Genomic DNA, 20,916 nt, shown 5'->3' on the forward strand with positions numbered 1-20,916 from the left:
TTTGCATCCTGGTCCAGCTCCAAAACTACAACACCTCACTGGTATTTGATAAAAAGGTGAAATCTCTGCTAAAATCTTGTGTTTTGAATCAACATTCATATAAACTAATTCATGTCATTTCAGTGAGTCATCATGGTTGTGCCCTGAGGCTGATCCCCATGGATTTACAAACACACACAAATACATGTCATATACACATTCAAGTCACTTGTTTTAAATAAATGTTTCTATTTTAATTAAGTTTTGGTCTTCATTGTAACGGATGTGTAGGGGGAGAAAGAGTGGCTGACCTCAGGCTACGGCCCTGCTCACATCGTAACATCCGCCCTTTAAATAACTGCTCTTTAACTTCCCGCTCAGTTTAAAACAGTCCAGCCTGCACTCAGACAGACTTTCTACAGGAAAGCGAAGCCGCATGAATAATGGAAAACCAGGACTCGGTGGAAGGAGGAACCTGGGACGTTCACAGAATCGAAATGAGCTCTGGCTCCTCTGGGCGAGACGATGATGAATCGAACCCTGAACATCATCATCATCATTTGTCTCTGATAAAGCAGGAACAGAGTGCACAGAGCCACTGCTTCCTGACATCAGCTGAAGGTTTGATTAAGACTCCCTGAGGTTCGTTTCCAACCGTTTTTACAGACGATTTGTGTCGCAGCGTGAAAGAAACGCTCCGAGAGACGAGGAAACGAGTCTGAGGCGAAGATAAAAACAGAATCAGGTGTGAAAACAAACTTTCTAAACTTTATCCTCGTTTGATCATTTTTGTCTCCTAATATCTCTCATTCTGAAGCAAATATTGTTCCGATTTTCCTGTTTTCTGCCACACTACAGAAGCCCAGAAAGGACAAGTTCCTGCAAGAAACTTGTTTGAAATCACATCTGCTGGAATATTCACATTTATTTACTTAAAACCTGTTTTCTGCTTTTATTAAAGATGGAAAAACATTTATTGTTTGTTTGTTTTAAGATCAAATGATGAGAATCAGTTTGAATTTATTAGTTTTTATTCACAAACTTAAATAAAGCAGATTTCAGTCCGTGGAGTAAAACAAGGTTTAATGAGGATAAGAGTTTCAAAAAAATGCATGAATTTACAATTAAATTAGGAAAATAATCAGACTATGAATGAATTAAATAAAATTATGTAAAGTTGATGTTTTTGTTTGATGATTTTGGTTTAATTTGTTGAAAAATATTGTCTTACTTTTCTTTTTCCTGATGCTTTTTCTGTTTTAAATTGTATTCAATTTGGATTTTGAGTTTCTGTGTGACTCTGAAATGATTAAAATTAACTCAAATTTGAATATATATACATATATATTTGCTGCTTGATGTACTGCTCTTTGTTTTACTGGTTGTATTTACTTTACTTCTGTTTATAAAGATCTTTTTAAACTTATTACCTGAAAAATACACTTTGAAACAACTTGTGATTCTTTAAGATGTAATAAATATAAATATTAGTTTTCTGTGTCTCTGCCTTCTCGTCTCTTTTCTTCTGAAACTCAAATAAAGTTGTTAAAATCTGCAACAGAAGCATACGTCTAACATTTATTATCCATCATCCATCTCAGGATCATCTCTGCATTTATTACAACAAAACAAAAAAGATTTCAGGGAATAAAAGTAAAATGTTTTCTGTTTGAGGCAAATTTATCTTCTTTTTATGTCCCGATGCAGCAGAGGTCAAACCAGAATAAGAAAATAACCTTTTTCTGCAAAAAAAAAGAGATAAAATTTTATTAAGATTGGACTTTTTTTTTAACTTTCTTTGACTTTTTAGTAGATTTTTGTTGTCAGTTTATTTATTGATTGTTTGCAAAGGCAGCCAATGTTTATCCAAAACATATTTATTTAATTTATTTATCAAATTAACTGTATTTTATCATAATATATCATATTTGACCTGCAGATCATGTTGCAGAGAGCTGCTGAGTTTGGTTTTTTTCCAAACTAACTACCAAGCTTTGATCTGCAGCGATTTGCACGTGAGTTCAGCTTGTGTAAACAGCCGCCTGCTGCAGTTTTAAAGCTTGAAACTATGCTTTTTAAGTTTTAAATAAAAAGAGAAACATCTTCATGAAACAAGTTGTTTCTAAACCTAAAAACAAAAGTCTCCTCACATCTCATGAATAAAAAACTTTAAGGTTTAAGGTTTAAATGATCATAAAACTATATTTAATTTAGATTTTAAAGCTAAAAGTAATTAGCAGCTAAAGTTAAGCCTTGTAAGAAGAAAATACTGTTTAATAATTATGATAACACATTTAGTGACTTAAAGAAATGTTGTTTTTTTACAGCATTTTTCATAATAATTAAAATCTAAAACCAGCTTTAAATTCAGACTAAATCAAAAATAAACTGTGATATAAAAAAACTGCACAAATCTAAAAAAGAAAAAGGTATGAAACATGTCAGGTTATTTCCAGATTAGTTCTTGGTCAGTTTGTGACGTTTTGAATATGTCAGTGTGTGTTTTTTTCATCACACACACACACACACTCAGCCGTGTCCATAAATACATCAAGGTGTCACATCTGGCTGTGAGAACTCGTTCAGCAGACATAATTCGCTCACGCAGCTCATTCAACAGTTAAAGTTCAGCCCGTTTACGGTCCGTCGGAGTCAGAGTCGATCAGATTTACGGCCCAAAGTCTGTCCCACGAGCAGCTCAGACGGACTGTAAGCTCCACAAATATCCTGTTGAACTTCTGCTCTGACAGGAGAAAACTGAGCTGACGTGAGAGCAGGACGATGAGAACATTCGACACAAGAACAGAAGAACTGCAGGTAGTTCCTGAAGGCTGAGAGAGCAGAGACTCGTAAGAATGACCCGAGACACAGTAACCGGCCTGCACTCGTAGTCCAAGGATCCCAAAGTGCTTCACACTCCATTCATTCACACACTGATGGCGGTGAGCTACACAGCTGCCCTGGGGCGGGCTGACAGAAGCAAGGCGGCCATGACACCGGTGCCACCGAGCCAGCAGGCAAGGCGGGGGAAGTGTCTCAGAATGGCTGAGACTGATTGGCCCGGTTCCAGTCCTCGCCCTCCACCCTACGCCCCTCAGTCGAAGGTTCGTGTGCAGCAGGTTACACGCCTGCAGACATGGTGACATCATCGACTTACGCCTCTAGGCTTTAACTGCGACGTCCAACATGGCCGACCGGTCGCTGTTCTGGTATTTTAAGAAGCTGCCAGTATGATTTTAAAAGTAGAGTTTCGGTATTTGTTGCTTTCCAAAGTCATTTGTCTGTTCAGATGTGTTTTGTTCTGACTTGTTGATCGTTTTCACACCTGTACAGCAGAGTGAAACAAGAATTATTTCAATTCTTTACATTTAAAAACTGATTTTTTCCTGAGAGACGCAGCTCGCTCTGTCACTGCCGCCATATTTCTGCCGTTTAATTCAAAACCCTTTCATTGTCAATAAAGATAATGAATAAAAAGAAATCAAAACGTTACATGCAGCGATGAATTGTGGGTAAACACTTTGCTGAAGGCTGGATGTCGTACGCAAAGGGGGCGGGGCTGAAGAGCACTCTGGAGAATTGGGACACACTCGAACCCTTCAGTGTGAACACACATTTCAAGGACACGACGGTGGAAGTGCGAGTTTTGGGACCGGGCCACAGAACAGGGGCTCGAACCAGCGACCCTCTGGTTACAGGACGAACCCTCACCTCCTGAGCCACTGCTGCTCCATGACATAAACAATAAATACGTTTAAAGTATACTTATTATTGTCAGTATCATTATATCAACTGCTCTGTTAGCTAGAATTGTTTGGATTAGTAGTTTTGATATTTCAACATATCATATTAAAGACCTGTTATTGTTATATCTGTTATAGTTAGACTTTTATTCATGCTTAAATGGTCGAAGTCAGAAGTATTAATCACTTAAAGACCTGTTATTGTTCTATCAACCCTAATCTGTTATCTCAAACCAACCTTACTATTAGCTAAAACGACCTGATTGATGTTTTTATTTCTGTATTTCTGATTGTCGTTACTGTTGTGAAGCATTTTGAATCGCCTTGTTGCTGAAAAGTGCTGTATAAGTAAATTTCACCACAAAGTCAGGATTTGATATAAAACTCGTGAACAGATGCTGCACACAAATAAAAACTAATGACCCCCCCCCCAAAAAAACTGCTCCCATTCATCAACATTTGGCTCAGTTGCTGATGGATACCACTAGTGAGCTTTTACCCAGAATGCATAGCGTTAGACCTTTGAGGCCTTTTCACTCATGCTCATTGGTCATCAGCACACGTGCGTGCAACGATTATCTCATTACTTGAATCTCTTTAATTCTCTGAGAATCGGGTCTGTTTCCAGTGACCTGAAAACCGACAGGAAACGCCGTGTGAGGCGAACGCCGCAGCATCTCCACCTCCAACACCTCTGCGCTGACGTCTGACCCAATTACTGCATTTCAAACGAAAGCTGAAGGAGGAAAGACTCACCACTCGTCTCAGGTGCTCCTTCTTCAGCCCCCGATCCACATGAAGCTCCTGCTCACCGACGGGCTGCAGAGACAGGAACACATGAAAGCTTTTTTTACTTTTGACGCTGTTTTTAAGCATTTCACAGCAGAGAAAGGAGCAACAAAAGCTGAAAGCATCTTCAAAACTCTGCAGCTCCCAGAGGCGAACATGAGACACAAGAACAGGTCCAAACCTGAGCTGAGGGACAGAGGACATCCAGGTCAGTGATCAGGTCTCGTCTGTTTAAATGTTGGGTAATTAGGTGTATTAATTAGGTGTATTATCATCCTCACAGATAATGAGCACAAACACGACTCACCTGCAGAAAAAAACTGATTCCTTTCTGATCACACGGCAGAAATTAAGTATTTGCAGAGAAAACATTTGTTTAAACAGGTGTTAAATGAAAAGGACAACAAGAAGAAATGATTTAAATACGATTTCAAACAGAAAACCGTCTGGCTCTCCGCTCAAATCTGCAGGCAGCCGGTCTGATCTGTTTACAAACTCAAATATAAAATGTGATGTCTGACAGCGTGTTTCTTTCCTCCGGCTGCCAAACAACAAAACAACAAGTCGGTTTATTATTAAAAACAACGAGCCGGGGAATTTTATTACCTTCGGACAAAGTTTGGGAACCCAGTGAGCAGCTCCAGCCTCATTCAAACAACTTTATTATTATTTTTTTGTTCCTTTTCAAAGAAAAGAAAAAGTTCAGACCCATAACTTCTCTGTTTCTGTTTGTTTGACATTTTAGGAAAAGATCAAATGTAATAAAATCCCATCTTTGAGTGAAATCATCAGATTATTAAATGTATTTTATAGCAGTAGCTTAGATGAAGTTTAAAAAGGATGCTCAGATAAGAAATTAATGTTGAAATCCGTGTTTTTGCCCCGAGTTTTACAAACAATAACTTTATTCTGATTTAGTCTTGACGTTGTGAACTGCAGGTTTCGTGTCTTTAGTTTTGATCTTGATTTCTGTTCCAAGTTGAGTTGTTTTGTTTTGGATTGTTTAATAAATTATAAATGAGTTTCAGCTCGTCTTTCTGTGCGTTTGGGTCCTGCGGCCGTCCACCTTTTCTCTGCCTGAATGCTTTCATGTTCACGATGGCTTCAAACTCTCGTCAACATTTTTGTTTTTTTACGTCTGAAAGCCACAGAAAAGCTTTTAGTTTCAGAAATAAAACATTCTGTCTTTACTGTGTGTGTTTCTAAACGAGGGAAACATTAAAACAACAACCTTCTGCTGAAACTCTGCAGCCCTTTCCTCACTTCCTTTCAGGGCTGCAAGAGTGGTTACAGCTCACCTTTCTGCAGATTAAACCGTTCCTCGTGAAGGTCTGGACACTGACAGCAACAAATTGGTGACAAAAATCACAGACTGTTACATTTTAAAGTCAGTAAAGACAGCTGACAGTTCCCAGTCTGCAGGAAACGTCCCCATCAGCCTTTCTGCTCTCACAATCTGAACAGCTTCACGCAAGAAATAAGAAAAACGTCAAAAGGAGAGCAATATTTTTCTCTGACCCAATCATCCGCTCTTCTACTTCAGGCGCTCCACATCAACTAATTGCTAATAGCTGCAGATGCTGCAGATTTTGTTGACAGGAGCAGATTTTATGCAACTTGCTGTGGAGGTTTAAGGTGAACTTTAAAATCGTTACATCAGATGTGACAGAATGCATTATTATAAAATATTCTGCAGCTCGTTGAACCGAGAACACGACGCAGTGCAGTAAAAGTCTGCGGTCGTTTGTGCAGAAATCCTTGCTTTGTTCAAATTTGACAAATATGAAAATTATTTGTTTGTTTTCCAGCTATGAGCTGAAAGAAACGTGAGGAATCATCGACGCAAAAGAGCAAAAAAATGTGATACAGACGATATGAGCTGTAAGGTTAAAGGCCTGGCATTCGTTAGAGGAATGCATATCACCCGCCGCCTTTCAGTCCAGGGTTTTAGACTAAATTAAGTTTAGTAAGTAAGTAAGTAAGCTTTATTTGTACAGCACATTTCACAGACAGCAACGTTACAAAGTGCTGAACAGAAAGCAACATAACCTAACTAAAAACCTGCCTGAATAAAAATGTCTTAAAATGTTTCTTAAAAGAGACCGTGGAGTCTGAGCAGCGCAGCGACTCCAGAGTCTGGGAGCCACCACTTGAAACACTCTGTCATTACGTGTTTTATAAAAGGTGCGAGGTACAACCAGAAACATCAGATTTAAAGACCTCAAAGATCTGGATGGACAGAAAGGTACAGAAAGGTGCAGAGAGGCCAGAACAGGAGTTATATGAGCCTTTCTATGGGTCTCAGTTAGTAATCTTACTGCAGCGTTTTGCACAGATTGAAGTCGAGCCACGGAGGATTGATTTAAACACGTAAAAAGCATGAACGATCATCTCAAGTTCCTTCTGTGACACAAAAGACCGCAGCTTAGAAACTAAACTAACGTTTTACAATGATAAATTTCTGAGGTTATTATTTACTGAAGGAGTTACTTACAGGGGTTTTATCCTCAGGGGCTGAAACAAGAGTCTCAGTCTTGTTTGCATTTAGCTGCAGGTAATTATTGTTCAACCAAAGCCCATTTTATGTTGGGAAGTGACAGCGTTAAAGCAGCTACCACAACAAATTTGGGCTCAGCATGTGTAAAAATGACTGCTGTAGCCAGTTTTGTGTTGGATCATGTCGGCCATCTTGATTGAGGTCGACCCAAACGTTAATCAGATGCTTTTTAATAATCTGTTCGTTGGTTCAGGAACTATTTTGCTAACAGGCAGACATGTTTACCAGCCTTTGGGTGATAATTATGCAAATACAAATTCTCCTAAAAAGACCCAATAACAGCATATATTCAACCCAGAAAGCTTGTTTTGCCTGTTAGTGAGCAGGACTTTTAACATTTCCCCTGCAGTTTCATCCCACGCATGAATAATGACTTTTATTTTGAAATTCCAATGCACCACAGCTGTGGATGGGGGTAAAAAATTGCATCATGTAAAGTTGATGGGTTTTTCCCGATTGAACTGCGAACGCTTCAGGTTTCTGGGGGTTAGGAAAAGACCGGGTCGGTATAATAAAACTGTAAAAGCACCCGGGAACTCTCCTCTGGATTTATTCAGAGAGCTTCAGGTCGCACGGCTGGAAGACGGATACTTTGACCACGTTTCTGTTTTCACCCCGGGGAATAAAAGGTTGTCACTGTGATGCTTTTCGTTTCCTCCCTCCTGGTTGTGTCTGCGCTGACCCACAGGTTGAAGACATCGACTCATGCTGACAGGAAGTGATGAGAGCGTCTCCTCATAAAACCCAAGAGAATCACTCCAGTTTGACAGAAACACACTAAAACGATTCTTCATCGCTCTTCATCAGAAGGAACACAGACAGAAACCGACTGGAATTTAAATATTTCCACACAGAAAGAACATTTTGTGGGTTTGGGGAGTCGAACCGGCAGCTTCCGATCCCAGAAGGGTGGAGATTAAACAGAGTCAGACTTTTACTGATTCTCTTCACAAATCTGAGTTTAAATCTACTTTTTGCACACATGTAACTTCCTGTGTGGTTCTTCCTTTTTTTGTACTTTTAACCGTTTGAGATTCGCTCTTATCGGTGTCGTTGGTTGTCTTTTAGATGAGATTTTATTATTGATTTTTGTTTTATTGTCATCAAGTCTGTTTATTATCGAAGGCGAAAGGGTGACAATGTTTCTGCCTTTGCATGCTCATCCGTCTGTCCTGTTAGCAAAATATCTCCTCAAAACTTTGAGGAAGAAATCAGCGGATGAACATCTTCAACTGATTAACTTTTGGAGTCAATCCAATTCAAGATGGCCGCCACAGCTAATCAACACCTCAAGTTGGCTCAAATTATGGCAGGCTGTTTTATCATATAATCAAATCAATTTAGCATTTCTCCTGGTCACAAAAACATTTGAAATTAAAGACGTTTATATTCAGGTTATTAAAAGTAGAAATTACATTTTATATTTTTTATGTTTAGAAACCCTTAAAAAGTTAAAAAAGTTTGCTGGAAGTGACTTTTATTCTTCTTGGTTTGCTCAATGCAAGATGGCTGCCACAGCCGACCTACGTTTAAAGCCTTTAATGATGTGGAAAGTTTTGTTTTGGGGTTTTTTGTTCTCAGATTGTTCATGCAGAAAGTGTTTAAAGAGGTTCTGAGTGAATTTATTCTCCAGTAAATCCCTGAAGTTAGAGTCGGCGTTTATTTGCCAAATATCTGCCAAATAACTTTTTACCCCAGAAGCAGAAATATCACCGACGTTTGCAGGAACCCCAAAAACCCCCGCCGTGTTTCATCATTAGCAGTTTGAGAGAAAGTTTTAGTAAACTTCAAGTCTGAGTCGGACACAACGCTGCTCCTGACATCGCTGTGGCAACCAGAATGCACAGCTGACGGGCGTGTGGCGTTAAAGGTCCTCATCGCAAAGTTTGAACTGTAATAAATGGTCCGGCTTGAACGAGTTTACCCCAGCAGATCTCCTGAAATGTGGGTACGCACACAACGTAAACAAAGCAGTTTTATCTGAATATAACCCCTCTGAGCGTAAATATGTACAATTATATTAAAACTGTTGGACTCCCTGATCCCAAACGACTCTTTTACAGACGTTGTTGTTGAACTATTTTCAGTCTTTTCATCTGTTTCTGTAGGTAAACAAACATGCTGGCAGCCGGACCCGTTAAATGAGAAAAAAAACTGCTTTATGAGTTTGTTTTGAATTCTCTCATTCAGATTAAAGTTTCCAGCAGTTAGAAAGAGACAAAGGGGTCGTTCGTGTCTCCAGAACCTGCAGATTCAATTGACTTGGAGATAATTTGGTGCAACATTGTGGCTGAAAGTTAATCTGTGATTTAAAGCTCAGGATGAAATACATCATTAGCATGTTAACACTGTAGACGACGTATTGATCCGAGGGTATGACTGTTGCTGTAAATTCAGGAAACGTTGCAGCGAATGCCTGTTAGAAGAAAAACAGATCAACAGAACGACCGAGGAGTGAACGGAGGAAGAGGAGGAAGAGGAGGAAGAGGAGGAAGAGGAGACACTTTCTGCTGAAGATGAGGCTCCTTCCTCCGTCTCTGAAGGAAGGAAAAACCAAAATGTCTGTCTTCGGTCTCTTTCCCTCCTCTCTCACACACTCCTGAATAATTTACACCCACTACTTCCTCCGCCGTGGAAATCTGTCACCTCCTCTGCTTCTGTGTGTCCCGCGTGCACGTGGCGCGTGCACGTTTATGAACGTTTGTGAGGCTGTCACAGCGTGTTGTGTGTGCGTGGGTTGATGAGGAGGGTGCTGCTGCTGTTTATGAGATTCTGCAGAGGCAGACACACACATTTCTACACCCTAACTACAGCCTAACCCTGACCCTTACCCTAACCATTACCAGTACATAGCTAACCCTAAACCAAACCTAAACTCACACCTTAGTCCTAAACCGAACCCCTAACCCAAAAACATAATTTCTCCTCGTGAGGACCAGGCTTTGGTCCCCACAAGGAGCAGTTGGTCCTCACAAGGTAGTATATGTTAGGAAAACTGTCCCCACAATGTATCAAATACACAAATACAAGTCCATTCACACACACACTGTTTATGGAGAACTTTCTTGCCACGCCTGAGCAGCTCACCTCCTCGTCTCTGGTTTGTGACTCACGGACAGATGAGATCTCGTGTGTGAGTGTGAACACCTGCTGAGGTGCGGAGCNACACACACACACACACACACACACACACACACACACACTGAGATGGCAGCGTTTAAACTTACAAGTGGCTCATATCCCTGCAGAAAGCCGCCCACTTCTGCTCAGGACTGAAAACACAGCAGCGTGACGAAGACACGGAGCTGCATACTGCCAAAAAAATACACAAAAACCAGAAAAGTTGTGACATGACAGATAGAAAAATAGAAAATTAATCTTCGCTAACGTTAATTGTTTTGATGTAACTTTAAACTGTGGGCTCGTTGTTACAGATCTTGTTGCTTCATATTTAGTTTCCAATGAATTTAAATGTTTTGTGATCTTTAAAGGGTGGTTGGAGATGTCCCCTCCCAGGGAGGAGGTCTCAGGGCTGCCTCCTGGACCGGGGGCTCCTCTGGGTGGAGTTTGCATGTTCACCCAGTGCACGTGCACGTTTCCTCAGGTTTCCTCCAACAGACCAGAAACATGCCTCTAGGTGTCCCTGTGATGGACTTTCAACCTGTCCAGGGTGTCCCCCTGATGGAGACCAGCGCCAGCTCCCCGTGACCCAGAAAGGAGGAGGTGAAGAAAATGGATGGATCTTTAAAAGTTGTTTTTTTTATGCCTCCTCCTTTAGCTCCATGTTGTCAGGATCGGTGGTGATGGAGGCGAACCCAGAAAGTTAAAGAGCCACTGATTGTCACACCTGAGTGTGTGAAGTTTGTTCTCTGCATTTGACCCATCCCCTGAGGGAGCGGTGCCGCGAATCGGGAATCATTTGGTGATCTAACCCCCCAATTCCAACCCTTAATGCTGAGTGTCAAGCAGGCGATGGGTCCCATTTTTACAGTGTTTGGTATGACCCGGCCGGGGATTGAACCCACACTCTACCACTAGGCCACTGACCCGGACCACTGAGCAGACTCATACTAAAAAACTAAAGGAAGAACTGATTTATTAAAACCAAAAACAAAAGCTGACGAGGCAGCAAAACAAAACATAAACTAAATCCAGGTACACGGATGGAACAAAACTCTGAGGACACAAATCAGGGACACAGAACGAGGACAAACGAACAATGATCCGACGGGGTAGTGGAGGAAATGACCGGGTTTTAAACACAGAGAATGATGAGGTAAGTGAGCACAGGTGAATGATCATAATTTCTGGCAGGTAAACAGATGACAAAACTGGGGAGAGGAAGATGAGAACAAACACAGACAGAAAGAACAAGAACCAAACTAACAAGATAACTGAATAAAATAAATAATAAACTCAAACTGAAACACAAAGACAACAAACTGAGAACAATGTCAAGTTTTTAGCTCGGGGAGAATCACCTTTCTGAAGCTGAAATACTTTTTTCTGTCTGTCAAACTCTTTTATGTTTGCTGTTTTTCATAGATTCAACCAACGAAATTAGAACAAAATTCCATCAAATCCTTCAAATTCCTTGAAGGAATGCATGTCGCCCACCACCTCTCCTGTCAGAGCTTAGACTAAGATCATCATCAGCTACTACCACCTCCAATTTAAGCTCCATATCTTTAAAGTTGCCAAAGTTATATCAGTTTACGTGTTGGCTAATTTTAAATAGCTCTGACCACACAGACACACACAGTATCCTGGTGAGGGATACTTCTGTCTTCCTGTCAGGCTGCTGGTAACAAAGAGCCTAAAGATACGATTTTAAACTGTTTAAGTTGTTTATTAAGTGTCGACACAACACTGGTTTGGAGACTTTTTATATCTGATTGAATGAAGCTAACACGGTCAGGTTCTGAACAAAAAAATGAAAGAAAAAGAAGCAAAAGGTTCAAAGGAAAACTTCAAAAACTTCAAACACTTCAAAAAGCCCAAAGAACTGCAGATCAAAATCACTTTAAAAGATTACAAGGAACACAAATACTGCAATTATTCTGCATAAAGTAACTGATTTAACATCTATTTAATCCTTCCTGGGTGCTGTTAGAATAAGACATGCGCAGTGAGGCTTTAATTGATTCATCAGGATGTCCTGAAACCGTCGTTAGGAGCGTGCAGCCAATCACAGCACAGCTGTGGACCGTAACACACAAATATAAATCAGACTGGACAAACAGAGTAAAGTGGTTCTTTCCTGTTCAGAAAGAATGAGTCCTTCAGTTAAAAGCAGCAGGATCTGAGCTCTTCAATCATCAAAAAACAACATCAAACCCAAACAGCAGTCTCCGTTTTCTTATCAAACTGCGTCTTGACTCCATCTGAGGCTCAATAAATTATTCAGCAGTTTCTTTATTTTCCATGAACAAGGCCAGTCTCATGGGCACATACAGCGCATTGCTGCAGCCTTGCAAGACAGGTTGGTCTGTTTCATTAGACGGTGCAAAAACTGCAACAGATAAAAGAATTAGTTAAAGCTGCCACTGCAAAGTCATGAAGACCAGTTTTAAAGAAAATGCATAAAGTAAGAAACAAAACACGTTTTTTTCTCCAGTCAATGGTTAATGTGTCCTTAAATGGAAAATCTGTGACCAGATCTCATTATTTACCTACAATAACAGCAGAAGGGACTGAAAATAGGTCAGAAATGGTGATGTTCACGGAGGAGCTGTTTGGGATGGAGAAGTCTGACAGTTTGGATGGATTGGGAAGTATTTACGCTCACATCTGCTGGGTCACTCAGCATACAGAGATAAGTTTTCTACCCAGAAACTTGGGTAAAATGACTCATTTATTGAATTAAAGCTTCTAATAAGTTGAGTTAAAAAGAGAACCCCAAAATCTGGGTTAGATTATTACAACTTTGGCTAATTAGCTGGCGCTCTCTGATTTAACCATCTTCAAACAAGTTGATTTTACCGTCTCACCTGGACCTATTACATCCTAAAGCAGAGGTTCAGTCAGGTCCAGTTTAACATGTCAGACGGTGAAAAATGACTGGATCAAACTTTTTGACCCAATAGTTGGTCAGACCAACCCGACCTTTGACCCAGCAGCTTTAACCCAGCAGTTTTTAGTGTGTATGCATAAATTATAAGAGCTTTTCACTACATAAACATTAATCACGGTTGAAGACATGTTTTAAAAGTACTTGTTTTATTATGATGAGCAGAGATTAGATTTTTAATCTCTTTTTAATCCACAAACTAAATAAATTAAAGACAGTGATAAGGAAGACGCTTATTTAAAGCTCTCTAAACCACTCGACTGAAGCAGTGAAATTCATTAATAGCGCATTAACACAACCAAACACGTCCTGACAGTCAATCAATCAATCAATCAATCAATCAATCAATCAATCAATCAATCAATCAATCAATCAATCAATCATGCTTTAGCAGGGTTTGACCCGTCACTGTGCTGCTGCTGCAGGACTGCAGGGACTTCTTTGGCATTTATAGGAAATATCAAAATGTTGTGCGATACCGGCCCCCCGGAGCGAAATGATCAGCTGAGACTCATGAGAAATAAACTTTACATGTAAACCATCTCCTCCTTCACCAACCCTCTGCAGTCCCTGCAGGCCGAAGGGAGGGAAACACAATAAACGTTGCCGTTGCAGGAAATCCCTTCTGTATTTTCTAAATTTTGAACCCTAAAATGACGACGAGTATACCTGAGTGCGCACAGCATCTTCCAAATCAAATTCAATCTGCAGTCAGCCAGGATCCATCAGGATAAAAAGCTTTGATAAGAACAAAATAATTAGAATAATATATATATTTTAAGAGAGCTCTGAACCTGTGTTTTATGCTTTCTTACTTTGACTGGTAATGCAAAGCAGATTGAGTTTCTATATAGTAAAGAGGATGGTGTACAAAGAAATAGTAAAATATGTTTCTATAGATGTCCTTTTTTTAAAATCAGGAAGATTTAATTGATGTTTTCAAACTCTCTGATCAGAAATAAAGACTTGGTGGCTTTTTGCTCTCATCAGGAACTTTCAGGACATTATAAAATCACAACTATAATGCATCATAAAGCAGATTCCAATAATCTTCCTTTAACTTCCCTGCTGCTCATTAATTTCTGTCAGCTCCACCACAACCTCGGACGATGAAACCAGAGTCAGCTGGAAACACTCGGCTGTAATCTGCTGAGGTTTTAAAGCCAAAAGTCGCAGCAGAGGGGCTGATATCAGAGCGGCGGGGGCTCGTAAAGAATCTGTTGCCAGCATCATATCGGTTTGTAACAACAGCCGGCCGATCTGTTTCATAGAAGCACAATGAATTAAACGAGATTAGAGGAGTGGAACAGGCGGAGACGTGTCTAATAACATGGTTTTCTTTTTTTCGGTCGGTCCCTCGGCTGCTGAGTCGTGCCAAGCAGTCGGAGAATCTCTCATCAGAGAGAAATGAAACCAGACTCCCCGCGTTTCGAAACGTGGGCACGAAAACTGGATTTCTCTGAAGCCTGCGAGCCTGAGGCAGAGTGGGGAACATTTCAGACGGGTAGTTTTTGGACAAAACCTATCTGGTCAAGACTTTTTCAGCTGATCTGTAATAAAGTTACAACCGGGGAACATTTTCTAGGCGACAATCTGAACCAAAGAGTCCAACTTCAACAATAAAACGTCTCAATCTGAATCCTTTACAATCCTGGCCCTGGAGGGCCACCACCCTGCAGGTTTTCCTTGTTTCCCTGCTCCAACACACCTGATTCAGAGGTTAAATCACCTCTTCATGTTCTGCAGAAGCCTGTTAATCACCCATTGATTCAAATCAGGTGTGTTGGAGCAGAGGAACAAGTAAAACCTGCAGGATGGTGGCCCTGAGGACCATTGGAGACCTTTGCTTTACAACATTTAGGATGGTTCAGACTGTTGGACTTTGATGGGAATCCCAGAAGAAGATGAAGATGAGAGCATGGTCATAAACTTAGCACTAAAAACAAAGACATTTGTGTTTGGTTAATTATCTTTTGTTTATTTCCCTTTAAATGGTGCAACATTTGTTAGGAAAATGCATCTGTGGGTTGAGCAGAAGTGTTGAGTATGTGGGCTCAACTTGACTCTAGTTTTGAGCTTCTACCCTGATGATCAGATCATCAACCTGCAGCGTTCGGTGCGTTTCACAAGCTATAAGTTGTAATTCACGATGAGATAATTCAGCCTTCAGCTGCAAGTAGTCGTACGGAAACTCCTCAGTTGTTCGTTTCCTTCGTTCCCCGGAGTCTGAGAACCATCACCCGGAGCGTTTGTGGAGGTGGAACAAAGAAAAAGATGAGGGTGAAGGTGGAGCATCAGAAGCTGTCAGGATTTGGGTGTTTCTGATCTTCTTGTTTATGATGATCCTTGTGTTTCATTTAATATAGATGATTGTATATTCCCTCAGTTTGCCACGCCCACTTCACCTGTTCCGCATCACCTGTCCTTCCAGGTGCAGGCGGTTCCCCTCTCACCCTCAGTGTTTAGTTTTCTTTACGAGTTATTTGCTTCCATGTCAGCCTTTTGGTTTTCTCTTTTTAAAATAAGTTTAATTTATTTTTTTATAAGATGAGTCCTCTCTGTCAAACCCGATAAAAACCAAAACTCCTTCATTTACATTTAATATTTATCCATATTTATGGAAATCAAGCTTCTGTTCCAGCAAAGTTTAAACTGAAAGATTTGTGTTACAGCATGAAAATATCTGTTTGATTTCAGGAAAAGGTCTAAATATTTAAATTTATTCTTTTGGCTCCTGAAACATCTGTAATCTCACCACCGCAGCAAAAAACAACAACTTCTGATGTTTTTATACGCAGTTAAAACATCAGCTTCAAAAAGGGTGATTTTAATCTAATAAATCAAACATTTACTCGTTTTTCTGTCTTTTTAACAAAACTCTGAATTTCTTTTGTTCCGTTTACTTCCAGACGCTCAACTTTTTCTCCCTGACAGATTTTTTTCCATTTGAAATTCAGATTTTAGTAAAAGCCCAGCAGAAAGGTCAGAAATTGAATTATCAAAGTTCAGTTCAGCAGACAGAACTACGCTGCCGGAGTGAACGATTTCTGCTTCTTTTTCTCTGAAGAATAAATAAATGCAGATGAAAATATCCACGCCGGAGTGAAGAGTGAACGCCTCGGAGGCTGGTCCTGCATGCCGAACGACGCTGGAGTTTTATTTGATCCAAAATCACCAATAAATGTTCCTGAAGGGGCCGAGCAGTCTGCCCTGAACACGACCGGAATGACGAACAGCTTTAAGGAGCTTCAATAAAAAGTCCTGCAGTTTTTATTTGTTTTAGACCTTTTTTTTTTACATTTATCGCTCACCAGCAGTGAAAGGAGCGTCGTCAGAATTAAAATGATGTCTCAGGCGAGAAATGCAAGTAAAACAACCATTGATATTTTAATTAAGTTGCAAACAAAAAGCAATACGGCTTATTAATTAAGGTGGGATATTTTGAACCAACCGATAAACTCTTTATTTAAAGCAATACATTAAAATTTAAAGATATTGTAAATATAAAAGTATTGGAAATAATGCATAAAGCACTGTACAAAAGTCTTCCTTCCGGTAAGTTAAGACAGAATAAATATAATTTGCGAGGTTTGTTTATATTTGAATGTGCAAAAGAGAAAAGTCAGGTAAAGTCAAGGTGTGAAACTGTGGAATGACCTGAATGATGATTTTAAGTTATGTTCCTTTTTGGTGAGTTTTAAAAGAGCTTTAAAATGTAAACTGATCAAATCTTATGCTGTTAGTTATATATATATATATATATATATATATATATATATATAGGTATCGTGAAGATACCTTGGTAGGTTGTTAGGCAACAATAAGCTTTGGCTTCAGCCTGTTATGGGTTTGTTTAATGTTTTTTTATTTCTTGTGTTTAATGTTGATAATTTACCAAAATAAAGTGAAATGATTGATTGATTGATTGATTGAGATTCAGCCACAAACATCTAACTTTATGGTACCTTCACAGAGAAAAACCCACTTTAAAACTGCGTCCCTGATCTTAAATTGTCTGGAAACATTATTATTTCACCTGTCGTCGTCACGCTCCACCTGCTCAGCAACAACAGATGCTTTTTCACTGCTGCTTAATTTCCCCTCAGATTTAAGGAGGATGGCGTTCAGGCGGATCAGACGTTTTCTGTCAGTTTATTTCAGCGCTCAAAAGCAAAACAAACCTGCTATCTGTTTATACTCACATTTATTTAACTTTGAGTTTATGACACTGTAGAGCAGTGGTGTCCAATCCTCGTCCTGTAGGGCCACCGTCCTGCAGGTTTTAGATGTTTCTCTGCTTTGACACACCTGATTTGAGTGACTGAGTGATTAACAGGCTTCTGCAGAACTCGAAGACCTGCTGAAGAGCAGAGAAACATCTAAAACCTGCAGGATGGAGGCCCTCCAGGACCAGGATTGGACACCACTGCTGTAGAGGAACATTTGATGCTTATTCAAAATGAATTTTACAGAAAAAGATTCAATCTGTAAACTGATTACTTCCTGAAGGACAGGTTGTCTCTTTGCTTCAGGATCTTTATAACTTCCTGTTATTTTCTCCTCTCCTCCTGATGGTTCTGATTCATAAATCCCTCCGATCTCTGTATGTGGAAACATGTCCTCAGGACGGTCAGTTTTCTGCTCATCACATTTAGAACAAGCCGCTTTATCACTTTTACTTCCTGCCGACTGTAACCCGACATTAAACGAGGAGTCGGCTCCGACCAACAGCATCTGGAAACACGTCACTTCTTGTTCCCTCCATCACTGAGCACAACCGCATCTAAAACTAATAACATTAAAGCTGCACTGAAGAGCATTTTCTTTGTAAAAACACAAATCTTAGCTCGTCCCCTCGGGTGGACTGCTCAGATCACATCGAGCTTTAACACCCAGCACAGCCTGCTGAAGTCGAAGCCCAGAGCTGCTCAGATATTAATCAGATTTCTGATAAGGACCTGAAATCCGATAAACAAGTAGCCCCTGCTCCTTTTAATTACATCTTTTAGCTAAGGTCAAGCCTTTTTAAATCACCCTGACATGGAAAAGGCTAATTATGCTTCCATCAGCTCCAGGCTTGATGGTTGTAAAGCTCTTTCTGCTGGAATTTCCCGATCCTCCCTCAGCTGTCCGTCTTCGAACTAACACTTCCAGACATGATCTCTTCTTTGGCTTCCAGTTCATCTTGTTTGCTTTCAAAGCTCTCAGTGGGCTTGCCCCAACTTATTTAGCTGATTTGAACACAACTAAGACATTTTTACTAAATGTTCCAAGGTCCGAATACAAACGTTGGGTTGAACGGGTCTTTTTTTAGTCGCTGCATCCTCAGTCACTGACCGCAGCCTTTTTAAATCCAACTTTAAACCTTTTTATTCAGGCAGGCTTTTAATTTTTAATTTCATTCCCATTCTACAGGATACGCCTTAATAAAATGGGAATGGTTGGTGATATTAACTTCCTGTTTGTGGCACATTAGTATACATTAGTCGGCCAAGAGGGTTGCATCGACAATCCAACACAACGGGCAGCACTTTGAACACATTTCATAAGTGCTGAGAAACTTGTAAATAACTCATGAAAGAATAAAGTCACGTTAAAACCAAGCACACTGTTGTTTTTCTTGTGAAATTCCAAATAAGTTTGATGTGTCACATGACCCTTTTCCCATTGGAAAAACAAAAGTTGGATCCAAAATGGCCGACTTTAAATGGCCGCCATGGTCACCACCCATCTTGAACAGATTCCCCTCTCCCATATACTAATGTGCCACAAACAGGAAGTTAATTTCACCAACCATTCCCATTTTATGAAGGTGTATCCATATAAATACCCCCCCTGTATATACGCTTTATTTTCTTTTTGTTTTTATTTTTAATAAATAATAATAAATAAGCACTTTGATAACTTTTCATTTGTTATAAAGGGCTGTATAAATAAATGATTGATTGATAGACGGTGATATATTGATAGACCCAGATTTTGGGTTGTTTTATTTTAAGTTTTAGTAGCTCTAATTCAACAAATTAGTCAGAATACGTGGCGTGATGATGGCGTCCTGTTCTGGTCTTCCCTGCATGTTTTAGACGCTTCAACGCAACTAATTTAAATAAAAAACGTCGTTCAGAAGGACCGGATGACAAGCTGAGGATTCTGTCATTTGAGTCAGGTCGTATTAAACGTGGAGGCTATAAATAAAAACAGACGTGTTTTACTGAAAATAAAACGTGTGAAGCTGACAGGAGGGGCTTTGTCACTAAAAATAAAGAAAATCTTCTTCTTTTTGTTGTAAAAATTAGCACATGATTAGACAGAGCAGTCTGTTTGTCATCAGAGCAGCATTAATTTTAAAAATAAAACAGGCGTGACTTCGTTTAAATGCCTAATGAAGCACAAACCCTGTAACCCATGCTGTCTCTGCATCCCATGCACGTGCAATCTGTAAATATGTGCATGCAGTGCGTTTTGATGGATGGTTGCTTTCACGCCCGTACCTTCCAGATTAGCTCATTTATCTTGTGAAAGTGTGACATCTGTGTGCGTTTTTGTGTCTTTTTTTGTGCGTCCAACCTCATTAAAGGCCACCGCAGCTCAAGGTACAACAGTTTTTAAAAGCACATTAATTTTGGAGACATGACTTTCAGCCGTGTTTACCGGTGAGTGGACTTAAAAACGAGAAAGGCCCCTCTCAGTTTGACGAGCTCTGAGAGCTTCCAGGAGACACAAAGCTGTAAAAAAACAACAAAATGTTCGACCCAATTAGAGTTCATAACAAACAGAAACGTCCAGAGAAAAGAGAAGAAGTTATTTTGGCTCCCCTTGTTGAGTGAGGAACACTAAATGAACCGAATGATAAAAGATAAAGTCAACATTTAGATATTAAAATAAGGTTTTTGGTTAAACATTTAGTTTGTTTCTAGTCCTCCTGGAGAACCACAACCCAGGAGGGTCCACAGGAATGACTCTTCTGTCCTCAGATTTCAGGGCATTCACAGGATTACAAATTAAATCGTTACGTAACGCTTCAGGTTAGTCTTTAAATGTCCCGTGAAGTCGTGGACTGATGAGGAGAATAATACTGCAGACCAGGTTTTAAATAAAGGTTTACAAAAGAACAATGAGCAGCAAAGAAACAAGATTAGGCTACAATCAGACCACAGAAAACCTGGGATTAGGTGTAAAAAGGACGGCTGCTCGTTCAGATGTTTGTAGTTATTAAACTTACTATGACAATTGAAAAGAACCTCTCTCAGCATAACAGCTTAACTTCAAAGTGGCATCAAACCCCAGCAGAAAGACGCTCATTTTTCCTCTAAATTATTCAGCCGTTCCAGCTGCAGAGCAGCAGCTGCCGCATCAGACCCAATGAAGTTACAACGAGATGGAAATAAGCTGCACGGCTGCACAGAGAGCCTAATCAAATGGATAAAACAGGAACTTTTATCCATGTGCAGCGACACGGAGGCACGCCGAGTGTTGACGGAGCATTTCTCTTTCATCCCGCTCTTCAGATTTCTTCATTCTGCTGCAGCTCGTGTGTGAATGAGATCCATCCATCTCCCAATGAAAGCCGCCCTCTGTAATTACAGAAGCCCCGCCTCCCATCGTGGCTGTGCGTGCCCGTCACCCGTCCCAGCAGCACCACCTCCACTCCCTGCAAATCAGGAGCTCCTGTATGAAGGTGTGTTTATGTCCCAATGGGTCATTTACTGATCAATGACAGAATCTGAGGAGTAAATTAGGAGTTAACGAAGTATGGGCGACAACAAACGCGTTACTGG

The 20,916-nt window shown here is 40.1% G+C and overlaps 1 protein-coding gene across 2 annotated transcripts in view; it reads right to left on the reverse strand.

Moving 5' to 3' along the window:
• The window catches only part of slc8a2b (solute carrier family 8 member 2b), a 113,019-nt gene that overhangs the window by 44,449 nt on the left and 47,654 nt on the right, over nt 1–20,916 (reverse strand). The window contains exons 3-4 of one of the 2 annotated variants that reach the window (XM_017437386.3): nt 10,296–10,380; nt 4,479–4,541 (exon numbers count right to left, since the gene is read on the reverse strand). The gene's annotated coding sequence lies outside the window, so the exon portion shown is untranslated. The remainder of the gene's footprint in view (nt 1–4,478; nt 4,542–10,295; nt 10,381–20,916) is intronic. The other variant, XM_017437385.3, reaches the window with a different exon arrangement.

The sequence above is a fragment of the Kryptolebias marmoratus genome, linkage group LG2, assembly GCF_001649575.2.
Source record: "Kryptolebias marmoratus isolate JLee-2015 linkage group LG2, ASM164957v2, whole genome shotgun sequence".
In the NCBI taxonomy this organism is placed as follows: domain Eukaryota; kingdom Metazoa; phylum Chordata; class Actinopteri; order Cyprinodontiformes; family Rivulidae; genus Kryptolebias; species Kryptolebias marmoratus.